The 12,070-nt window shown below is 39.9% G+C and overlaps 1 protein-coding gene across 3 annotated transcripts in view; it reads left to right on the top strand.

The window, feature by feature from the left end:
- The window catches only part of ANKS1B (ankyrin repeat and sterile alpha motif domain containing 1B), a 1,071,061-nt gene that overhangs the window by 572,081 nt on the left and 486,910 nt on the right, over positions 1-12,070 (top strand). The window lies entirely within an intron of this gene.

Raw genomic sequence — 12,070 nt, 5'->3', positions numbered from 1 at the left:
GGATCAGACTCAGGTCTTCTGCATTGCAGGCAGATTCTTTACTGACTGAGCCACAAGGAAAGCCCTTTAATCCACTAGTGGCATTATTTCTTTTCTTCCTAAAACTGTTCTTAGTTTAATCATTGGAAGCCTATTCAAGTTGGCTTCTTTGTCCTCTTGACATGCCTCTTTATTCTTTGAGCACTTCCTTGCTTTCTGGAACACAAGGTGCTCCAGGACCATTTTGTAATTGCTCTGCCCTGGCTCTGATATCAGTCATTTCTCAATGGATTTCTGTCTTAGTGAAAGCACATTTAGAAGCCACGTATGAGCTTTACTTACTGCTATTGGGACCTCGTTTTCCCAGGCCCTCTCAACAGACAGTGCGGTAATATATGTATATAAATACATACATGCTTGTGTGCATGCTAAGTTGCTTCAGTCCTATCTGAACTCTTTGTGACCCTGTGGACTGTAGCCTGCCAGGCTCCTCTGTCTATGGGATTCTCCAGGCAAGAATACTGGAGTGGGTTGCCATGCACTCCTCCAAGTGATCTTCCAGACTCAAGGATCGCACCCACTGCTCCTGTGGCTCCTGCTTTGTAGGCAGATTCTTTATTGCTGAGCCACCAGGGAAGCCTTCAATACATACATAAACAAATATGTATTTTTGTCAATATCAATACATTTCCCTTGATCTCTATCTTGAAAATGTTGATATCTCCAATTACAAACCAACTTCATGAGGCTCACTCTACTTTTCTCCCTCTTCATATTTCTAGCTCCCTCCTCTAACAGTGAGAGATCTGATCCCATTATCCCTACTGTAGTTGCTTATGTGATCACCCCTCTGTAAGTAAGCTATATTCCATATCTACTGCCACTTCCTCCCCACTCAGGCATCTTTCTCGTCTTATCTGAGATTGGACTCCCCATGCCAATTTATCTGTGTAAACACCCTTCTTACCCTCCTGCAATTCTGACACCTTAGGGATGGACTTCTCCACATGTGGACACCCTCCTTTCACTGATGAAGCTTTGACATGTTATGCCAGGCAGTGCTACGCATGAACACTTTCCTCTTCTGCCAGACATGAACTCCTTCCTCACCCTCTTTGGGTTCTGACACCCCTTGCTTAGTTGCCCCTCTGCAGGGACACCCTCCTCACTTTGCTAGTGTTCCAACTCCTTCTCCCAGACGAACCCCTGCCTACCCCACATAGGTGTCCTGCTCACTCCACACAGGCTCTGATTCTCCATACTGGGCCATTCCCCTGTGTGTACACACCCTTCTCAATCCTTGGGTTCCAATATACCACGTTGAGTTGCCCCAAAACAAGGACACCACCATTACTTTCCTGGGCTCTGATACCCAACTCCAGGTCACCTCTCACTCTTTTCCATCAAATGACTTAAGTTATTAACCGCTCATGGAGGGAAAGGGTAAGGAGGAAGAAAATGACCAGCCATCTCACGTCTGAGCTCCTCTATTTAGAGTTTAGGTTTTCTTTGAGAACTTTGATTATTTTCTTAATTTTAAAATGATTTTGAGTTTCAGTTTATAGTTTTCAAAATATTTGGGCAGCATTTTTTGTTTGTTTTCATTAGCTGTTAAACATTCATTTTCTTTTCCACTTCTTGCAATGTCTTTAAATAGGGTTCTATCAAAATCCTTTTTGTTTCCTATCTTTAATGAGAAGACTGTCATGGACTATTCAGAGGAGGTTTCTCTGTGAGAGCAGGCATGAGTCCCAGTAGATTTCCCCACTTCATGGCTCAAAGACTTTCACCCTTGTTGTTGTCATGAAGTATTAAGAAATATGAGTACCTCCCTGCATGATTGGGAAAGCCTTCCTGCTGTTACTCACTCACTTCTGTCTCTCAGTCGTATCCAACTCTGCAACCCCATGGACTGCAGCATGATAGGCTTTCCTGTCCATCACCACCTCCCAGGGCTTGTTCAAACTCATGTCTATCACGTGGGTAATACAATCCAACCATCTCCTCCTCTGTCATCCCCTTCTCCTCCTGCCCTCGATCTGCCAAGCATCAGGATCTTTTCCAATGAGACAGTTCTTCTCAGCAGGTGGCCAAAGGACTGGAGCTTCAGCATCAGTCCTTCCAATGAATATTCAGGACTGATTTCCTTTAGGACGGACTGGTTGGATTTCCTTACAGTTCAAGGTATTCTCAAGAGTCTTCTCCAACACCGCAGTTCAAAAGCATCAATTCTTTGGTGCTCAGCTTTCTTTATGCTCCAACTCTCACATCCATACCTGATTACTGGAAAAACCATAGCTTTGAATATACGAACCTTTGCCAGTAAAGTAATGTCTCTGCTTTTTAATATGCTATCTAGGTTTGTCATAGCTTTTCTTCCAAGGAGCAAGCGTCTTTTAATTTCATGGCTGCAGTCACCATCTGCAGTGATTTTGGAGCCCAAGAAAATAAAGTCTGTCACTGTTTCCATTGTTTCCCATCTATTTGCCATGAAGTGATGGAACCAGATGCCATGATCTTCATTTTTAGAATGCTGAGTTTTAAGTCAGCTTTTTCACTCTCCTCTTTCAATTTCATCAAGAGGCTCTTTAGTTCCTCTTTGCTATTAGCCCTAAGGGTGGTATCATCTGCATATCTGAGGTTATTGATATTTCTCCCTGCAATCTTGATTCCAGCTTGTGCTTCATCCAGTCTGGCATTTTGCATGATCTACTCTGCATATAAGTTAAATAAGCAAGATGACAATATACAGCCTTGACGTACTCCTTCCCCAATTTGGAACCAGTCGTTGTTCTGTTTTGTTCCAACTGTTGCCTAATCACCTGCTTACAGATTTCTCAGGAGGCAGATAAGGTGGTCTGGTATTCCCATCTCTTGAAGAATTTTCCACAGTTTGTTGTGATCCACACAGTCAAAGGCTTTGGTGTAGTCAATGAAGCAGAAATTTTTCTGGAATTCTCTTGCTTTCTCTATGATCCAAAAGGTGTTGGTAATTTGATCCCTGCTTCCTCTGCCTTTTCTAAATCCAGCTTAAACATCTGGAAGTTCTCAGTTCATGTACTGCTGAAGCCTAGCGTGGAGAATTTTGAGCATTACTTCACTAGTGTGTGAGATGAGTGCAATTGTGTGGTAGTGTGAGCTATCTTTGGTAGTGTGTGAACACTCTTTGACATTGACTTTCTTTGGGACTAGAATGAAAACTGACCTTTTCCAGTCCTGTGGTCAGTGCTGAGTTTTCCAAGTTTGCTGGCATGTTGAGTGCAGCACTTTCACAGCATCATCTTTTAGGATTTGAAGTAACTCAGCTAGAGTTCCATCACTTCCACTAACTTTGTTCATAGTGATGCTTCCTAAGGCTCACTTGGCTTCACACTCCAGGATGTCTGGCTCTAGGTGAGTGATCACACCATCATGGTTATCTGAGTCATTAAGATCTTTTTTATATAGCTATTCTGTGTATTCTTGCCACTTCTTCTTAATATCTTCTGCTTCTGTTAGGTCCATAGCTTTTCTGTCCTTTATTGTGCCCATCTTTGCATGAAATGTTTCCTTGGTATCTCTAATTTTCTTGAAGAGATCTCTAGTCTTTCCCATTCTGTTGTTTTCCTCTCTTTGAATTGATCACTGAGGAAAGCTTTCTTATCTCTCCTTTTATTTTTTGGTACTCTGCATTCAGATGAATATGTCTTTTCTTTTTTCCTTTACCTGTCTCTTCTCTTCTTTTCTCAGCTATTTGTAAGGGCTGCTCAGACAACCATTTTGTCTTTTTGCATTTCTTCTTCTTGGGCATGGTTTTGATCACCGCCTCCTGTACAAGGTCATGAGCCTCTGACCATAGTTCTTCAGGCACTCTGTCTACAAGATCTAATCCCTTGAAGCTCTTTGTCACTTCCACTGTATAATCATAAGGGATTCAATTTAGATCATACCTGAATTTTTTAGTGGTTTTTCCTACTTTATTCAAGTTAAACCTGAATTTTACAGTAAGGAGTTCATGATCTGAGTCACAGTCAGTTCCTGGTTTTGTTTTTGCTGACTGTATAGAGCTTCTCCAACTTTGGCTGCAAAGAATATAATCAATCTAATTTCGATATTGACCATCTGGTGATATCCATGTGTAGAGTCGTCTCTTGTGTTGTTGGAAGTGGGTGTTTGCTATGACCAGTGTGTTCTCTTGGCAAAATTCTTTTAGCCTTTCTTTGCCCTGCTTCATTTTGTACTCCAAGGCCAAACTTGCCTGTTACTTCAGGTATCTCTTGAGTTCCTACCTAAAAGCATGTATTTATTGCATATTTCTGAGATTCTCAAGGGTATACGCTACTTCTAATTGTCCTTTTGCAGGATTTTTTCAAGTTCTCTGGGTTATTCTCAGATTCTATTGCTCAGCCTCCTGCTTAGTACTCGGCCTTCTCCTTTTGGAAATCAGAATCTGATGGCAGTTTCTGCGTCGTTTGGCTTGTAGGCTCCATCAGTTTCCTTTTCTCTTCGCCGCTACCAGTTCTGCCTCCTGTTGCCATCTCATGATTTGTGCTATGCTCACCCATTTCCCAGGGCCCTGGGGATTGCTTCATACCCACTTTATTGAAGATATCACTTGTCATTGTGTTTTGTTTGATTGGTTGTCAGTTTTTCTTTCTTTCTTTCTTTTTTTAAACTATCACTTTATTCTTTCACTATCATATGCATTGTTTTTATGAAGGGACTTGGGGAGGTTAATTTCTTAAAATACTACATTATTGTCATGTCCTTGCCATCAGAAATACCAGGCGATCTTTTAAAAATGTAAACCAAATCACATCATCTCTACCTCTACCCTCATCTTAGACCTCATCTCCAATCATTCTACTCACCTGTGATGATGGTTAATTTTATGTGTCAACTTGAATGGTCCATGGGGTGCCCAGATATTTGGTCAAACATTAATCTAGGTGGTTCTATGAGGGTGTTTTGAGATGGGGTAAAACTTTAAATTGGTAAACTGAATAAAGCTGATTGTCCTCACTAATGAATGGGCCTCACCCCATCAGTTGAAGGCTTGAATAGAACCAAAAGACTAATGTCCACTCTGAATGGAAGAATTCTTCCTGCCCGATAGTCTTTATTCCTATCTTCATCCTCAAACTAAAACATCATCTTTTGCTCGGTCTCAAGCCTCCCAACCTTTAGATTAGTGCTACACAATCCATTCTCCTGGTTCTCAGGCCATTGGGCTTGGATTTTCATGTCTTCTTCTCTGTGTCTGCAGTAGTAATTCCTATCTCATCACTTTGCTTTATTTTTTTCATAGAACTTACCATCATGAGAAATTACACTATCTTTGACTTGCCTGCAGTTGCCTCCTTCACTGGAATGTGAGCATATGATGGACAGACGCAATTTATATACATTGTGAAATGCATTCAGAATTTCTACTAATATCAGCATCAGCACTAGAGTCCCTGAGACATTTTTGATTTTCCAAAGAGGAATGCAGTAACCCAGTAAACAACAGTTATGATCTGTAATAAAAGAAGAAGTTACTTGTTTTACACAATTTGTTTTCATCTTAACATGAAATTTGTGGTTATTCAGGTATTTATATAAGTGATACATATCAGCAACAAAGATGGGTAACAAAGAATGTTGAACTTCTTACTACTGGGTACTTACTCTGGCATTTCTTTGAAATGCTAATGATTCTTTGAATAACTATCAGATTGGAATTCACACATAGTTAGTTCTGTACCTTGGCATGAAATATCCATTTGTCAAAAGAGAAGTGTGAAATTAAATGAGACATGTTACAAATATGCTTTGCCTCAGTTTCATCTAAAGTAATAGCAAGAAAATATGAAAATTCTTTTCAAAGTATATTTTTAAAAATATATAAGCATGTCAAAATAATAATCATTACTGAGTGTCTAATATAATAAATTACTACTACCTTTGTAAAAATGAAACTCTCTAGATTAAAAATTATTGTTGTAATAATAAAAACACATATTTAATGTATTCCATGCCACAGGCGTTATTCTAACTCCCTTACTTTCATTTTTCATTCATCTTCACAACACTATTAGTTATGTTACATACTATTACTATCGTCATTTACAGATGTGAAAATACAAACATTGCCAAAACTTATTTTGAAGAATATATTAATTCTTCTTTAAAGTGGGATGTAGACTAAATCTATCTATTGTCACATAGTAAGCCAACCCAAATTTTGTGGCTTAAATCAACAGCCATTCATTTAGTTCATGATTTTGTTAACATGTTTTCTTCTGATCTGGGCCAAACTCAGATGAGCTTGCCTAATGCAGCTGCTGGCAGATTGGCCTGGAGTTGGTTGAGCCTGGTCAGCCTTACTCACATGTTTGCAAGGTGACTGGCCTTCAGCTGAAGTGACAGGGTGGCTGATGTATTAACCACGCCTTTTTATTTTGGAGGGTTTTTGTTTTTGTTTAATGCCTTAACATCTTGGGACCTTGCTGATCCTGGAGGCACTGTTCCTCCCGGGGCTGAAAGTGAAAGTGAAAGTGAAGTTGTATCTGACTCTTGGTGACCCCATGGGACTATAGCCTACCAGGCTCCTCAGTCCACGGAATTTTCCAGGCAAGAGTACTAGAATGGGTTGCCATTGCCTTCTCCAGGGGATTTTCCCAACCCAGGGATTGAACCCGGGTCTCCTGCATTGCAGACAGACACTTTACTGTCTGTGCCACCAGGGAAGCCCAATCCTTAAAGATAGTGAACAACTCACCAGAAGACATACCTTTCATATGCAAACCAACCAATCCAAAACCATACTCCAACCACTTTCTTTATCAGATTCTCATTCCGGGCCACTACCCACGTGCCCGTCATAACAAAACCAAGTGCGAGATAACTAGGGACACTCTCTATGGCCTATAACCTCTTGAAAAGATTTGAACTAACAAATACTAAACCTGTTTGCCTTGTTTCGTCCATTACTTCCAATAGAAACCACAATAAGGCTCTTGTCCACCTTGTCCCCACTCATTCTGCTTCCTAATACTGATGCTATGTCTCTTCCACCACCACCCCATACCCCAATATTATGACTTACTCCCTCCTCTTGGGATCTATGATTATAACCATCTGTCTTGTCAGTGGCAATTGTCTCCTGATCTGGTAGGCTCATTATACTTGGGGTGGGGGGGAACCGGTAATTTCAAACATCTGGGTAATGTATTATTTTATTGTCCAGCAGACTAGCCAGAGCTTATTCACATACAGGCAAGATTCCAAGAGCAGCAAGAGAAGAAGCCCCAGTGCACAAGTACTAGTGCACTGGGGCTTCTTCTCTTGCTTTCCATTGTTCAGCTCACTTCAGTTCAGTCGCTCAGTCATGTCTGATTCTTTGCGACCCAATGGACTGCAGCATGTCAGGCCTTCCTGTCCATCACCAACTCCCGGAGTTTACTCAAACTCATGTCCATTGAGTCAGTGATGCCATCCAACCATCTCATCCTCTGTCGTCGCCTTCTCCTCCTGCCTTCAGTCTTTCACAGCATCAGGGTCTTTTCCAATGAGTCAATTCTTCATATCAGGTGGCCAAAGTATTAGAGTTTCAGCTTCAGCATCAGTCCTTCTAATGAATATTCAGGACTGATTTGCCCCAGGATGGACTGGTTGAATCTCGTTGCAGTCCAAGGGACTCTCAAGAGTCTTCTTCAACACCACAGTACAAAAGCCTCAGTTCTTCTGCACTCAGCTTTGTTTATAGTCCAACTCTCACATCCATACATGACCACTGGAAAAACCATAGCCTTGACTAGAAGGACCTTTGTTGGTAAAGTACTGTCTCTGCTTTTTAATATGCTGTCTAGGTTGTTCATAACTTTTCTCCCAAGGAGTAAGTATCTTTTAATTTCATGGCTGCAGTCACCATCAGTGATTTTGGAGCCCCCCAAAATAATCTGTCATTGTTTCCACTGTTTCCCCATCTATTTGCCATTAAGTGATGGGACCAGAGGCCATGATCTTAGTTTTCTGAATGCTGAACTTTTAGCCAACTTTTTCACTCTCCTCTTTCACTTTCATCAAGAGGCTCTGTAGTTTTTCTTCACTTTCTGCCACAAGGGTGGTGTCATCTGCATATCTGAGGATATTGATATTTCTCCCGGCAACCTTGATTCCAGCTTTTGCTTCATCCAGCCCAGCATTTCTCATGAGGTACTCTGCATATAAGTTAAACAAGCAGGGTGACAATATATAGCCTTGATGTACTCCTTTCCTGATTTGGAACCAGTCTGTTATTCCATGTTCAGTTCTAACTATTGCTTCTTGACCTGCATACAGATTTCTCAGTAGGCAGGTAAGGTGGTTTGGTATTCCCATCTCTTCAAGAATTTTCCACAGTTTGTTGTGATCCACATAGTCAAAGGCTTTGGTGTAATCAATAAAGCAGAAATAGATGTTTTTCTGGAACTCTCTTGCTTTTTTGATGATCCAGTGGATGTTGGCAATTTGATCTCTGGTTCCTCTACCTTTTCTAAATTCACCTTGAACATCTGGAAGTTCACGGTTCATGTACTGTTGAAGCCTGGCTTGGAGAATTTTGAGTATTGCTTTGCTAGTGTGTGAGATGAGTGCAGTTGTGCCACTGACCAAAGCAAGGTACTTAGCCACACATAACCTCTAAAATCCTATGGGAGGAATGGATACAGGATGGGGGGTGGCTAAAGGCTAAAGGAGCCTGTGCACTTGGAGCTTGTAACTGCATTCAATCCACTGAATAGGTATCCCAGGAGGTTTCATATCAGCTTCTCACTGTCTTTGATCTGAGAAATCCTTAAGGTTTGGCCACTGAAATAGGTAATATTTGCCTTTTCAGAACTCTTGGCAAGAATGTTATCAACTATCACAATGGTAAGAACTATTCTTCAAAAGCCTAGGCTTATGAGCTAATAATCAAATTCTCTTTTACTGAGAGAAGGGACTGCTTGTGACTAGAGGACTTGGACATTATAAAGCACTTTGGAGATGTGATTATAGTTATTTTTATCAAATCACAGAAGGGATGGTAACCTAATAATAATATTCAAAGAAAAGTTTAAATAATGTTATGCTCCCAAATATCACACTACAGTGAACATGATCAGAAACCTCTTGACCGTGATTTACAGTTTTGTTTTGTTTTTTTTTCTTTCAGTTCAGTTTAGTTAAGTTCAATCACTCAGTTGTGTCTGACTCTTTGTGACCCCATGGACTGCGGCATGCCAGGCCTCCCTGTCCATCACCAACTCCTGGAGTTTACTCAAACTCACGTCCATTGAGTCAGTGATGCCATCCAGCCATCTCATCCTCTGTCATCCGCTTCTCCTCCTGCCCTCAGTCCTTCCCAGCATCAGGGTCTTTTCAAATGAGTCAGCTCTTCATATCAGGTGGCCAAAGTATTGGAATTTCAGCTTCAGCATCAGTCCTTCCAATGAACACCCAGGACTGATCTCCTTTAGGATGTACTGGTTGGATTTCCTTACTGTTCAAGGTACTCTCAAGAGTCTTCTCCAACACCACAGTTCAGAAGCATCAATTCTTCTGTGCTCAGCTTTCTTTATAGTCCAACTCTCACATCCATACTTGACTACTAGAAAAACCATAGCTTTGACTGGACGGACCTTTGTTGGTAAAGTAATGTCTCTGCTTTTTAATATGCTGTCTAGGTTGTTCATAACTTTTCTTCCAAGGAGCAAGTGTCTTTTAATTTCATGAATTTGCAGTGATTTTGGAGCCCCCAGTAATAAAGTCTGTCACTGTTTCCCCATCTAGTTGCCATGAAGTGATGGGACCAGATGCCATGATCTCAGCTTTCTGAATGTTGAGTTTTAAGTCAACTTTTTCACTCTCCTCTTTCACTTTCATCAAGAGGCAGTTTAGTTCTTCTTTGCTTTCTGCCATAAGGGTGGTGTCATCTGCATATCTGAGGTTGTTGATTTTCTCCCGGCAATCTTGATTCCAGCTTGTGCTTCATCCAGTCTAGCATTTCTCATGCTGTACTCTACATATACGTTAAACAAGCAGGGTGACAACATACAGCCTTGACATACTCTGTTCCCTATTTCAATTTTTCCTCTCAATACTAAACCCTTTAGTCTTCTTCAGCAACTTGCACAATAAAATTCTAAAATTCTTTATTTCATAATTCTTCCTTCTACATTGTTTACCCATTACTGTCATCTCATACCAACCTACTTATGGTATAAAGCATTATAGGAGAGCCAAGCAGCCCAGCAAGAAAAAGGAGACAATAAATTGAAACAGAACACCATATTTTACTTTCTCTTAGTATTAGCTTACCTCCATGAAGCAGAAAAAAAAAATCTTTTTCATCCACTTTTTTCCAAATTCCAGAAATAGTCATAAACAGGAGAAACATATCTCTTCCCACAAAGAGCCTATTTGATTGTCCTTGAATCCTAGATTGTTCTTTTATCTTAATAATAAATTTTCCAGTCCAATGGATATGAATATCCAATAGGCCTTAGTTTAAATCTCAGCTTAACTACTTATTAGCTGGGGAAATTTAACAACATAAGTTGTCTATGTGTAAATTTTGACTTCTAAAAAATGGATGTAATAGGGCATATACTCTAGCCTTAGAGAGTTTAAGGCTGCTTTGCCTTATGCTCCACACACTCTTCTCCTCCAAGAAAGATCTCTGTTGCAAGAGGAGAAAAAAACTCATGTCCAGTATACTAGAAAGTTTTTATGAGAAGATAAAGTACTTGTGACAGTACGGGGTGGTACAGATTGTTTCTCTCTTAGATCATTGGCTCATGGATCTCTCATCCTGGCACTTGTTTCTTCCACTCAGCACTGTGTTAGGTCTAGGAAGGGGGACATCTTCATTTGGGATAGCTAAATAGGAACGCAAGTGAGGTCTGGAGGATATGTAAAGCCAGGATCATACCTGCTTCTAATCAGCTCCAAGAGAGACAAAAGCATATGGAGCTGGGGCCAAACTTCAGTTAAGCAAGCTGATTTGTCTGTAGCATTCCTTGGGCAAATATCTATTGAGATTTATTGAGGTTGACAATTTGTTTACATATTCTGATAAATTTCTTTTGATTAGAAAACCATGATTGTTATTAATCATTTCATAGAATTGTTATGACAATCACATAAAGGGATATAAATATTACCTCTAATTTAGCGAGTAGTAAATAGCACATGCCTAGTAAATGTTACTTGTTAACTTATAAAAACTTTGGTGTTTTTGGTTTATAATAACAACTAACTTCTTTAAGTTGTGAATCAGCAAGTCAACTTTGAATTTGCTATATTTTATGTGCCACATTAGCTATATTTTACTTTTTCAGAAGATTAGGCTTATCAGGTAGTTTAACTTTTGATCATGGCAAATATTTAGCTGAATATTAATTAAAGTGACCAGTCAAAAAAGTAGACTGACTCTCTTTGCTGATTTCTTTGGGCAGGTTTTTACACACTATGTCTTTGAAAGACAAATTAGGTCATTAAAAAAAAGCATGGTGCATTTTAAATCTCAGGACTTCCCAGGGGGTGCAGTGGTAAAGAATCCATCTGCCAATGGAGGAGACAAAGGAGATGAGGATTCAATCCCTGGGTCAGAAAGATCCCCTGGAGGAGAAAATGGCAACCCACTCCAATATTCTTGCCTGGAAAATTCCATGGACAGGGGAGCCTGGCGGGCTACAGTCCATGGGGCCACAAAGAGTTGGACATGGCTGAGCACACACACATATTTTAAATCTCAGAGAACATTTATGTTTCATCTTAGAAAAAATTATAAAGTAATAAAAATTTTATTCTTCTTTGGTTTCTTTTCTGGGTTACATTTTCAAAGATCTGAAGAAATTGAAAAATAATTAATTCTATTTCATAGAAGAAAGAAAAGGACAGCTTTGTCTTAGTAGTGCAACATCAGTTTCTTGTAAAAGTGTCTCACTTTTTAGTGATATTGCATTGTTTGCCTGTTAAGCACGACCAAATCCTTTTTGTCTAAATCATATAATTTGTGTAGAATTAATCTTAATTTTATATTTGAAGTAACATGTTAGGATTATTACCTTTAAATTATTCCAAATTATTCTTCTTTTCAAGGTTT

Source organism: Muntiacus reevesi, chromosome 1, assembly GCF_963930625.1.
Source record: "Muntiacus reevesi chromosome 1, mMunRee1.1, whole genome shotgun sequence".
NCBI classification, from domain to species: Eukaryota; Metazoa; Chordata; class Mammalia; order Artiodactyla; family Cervidae; genus Muntiacus; species Muntiacus reevesi.
This window is presented reverse-complemented; position numbering and strand designations above follow the sequence as displayed.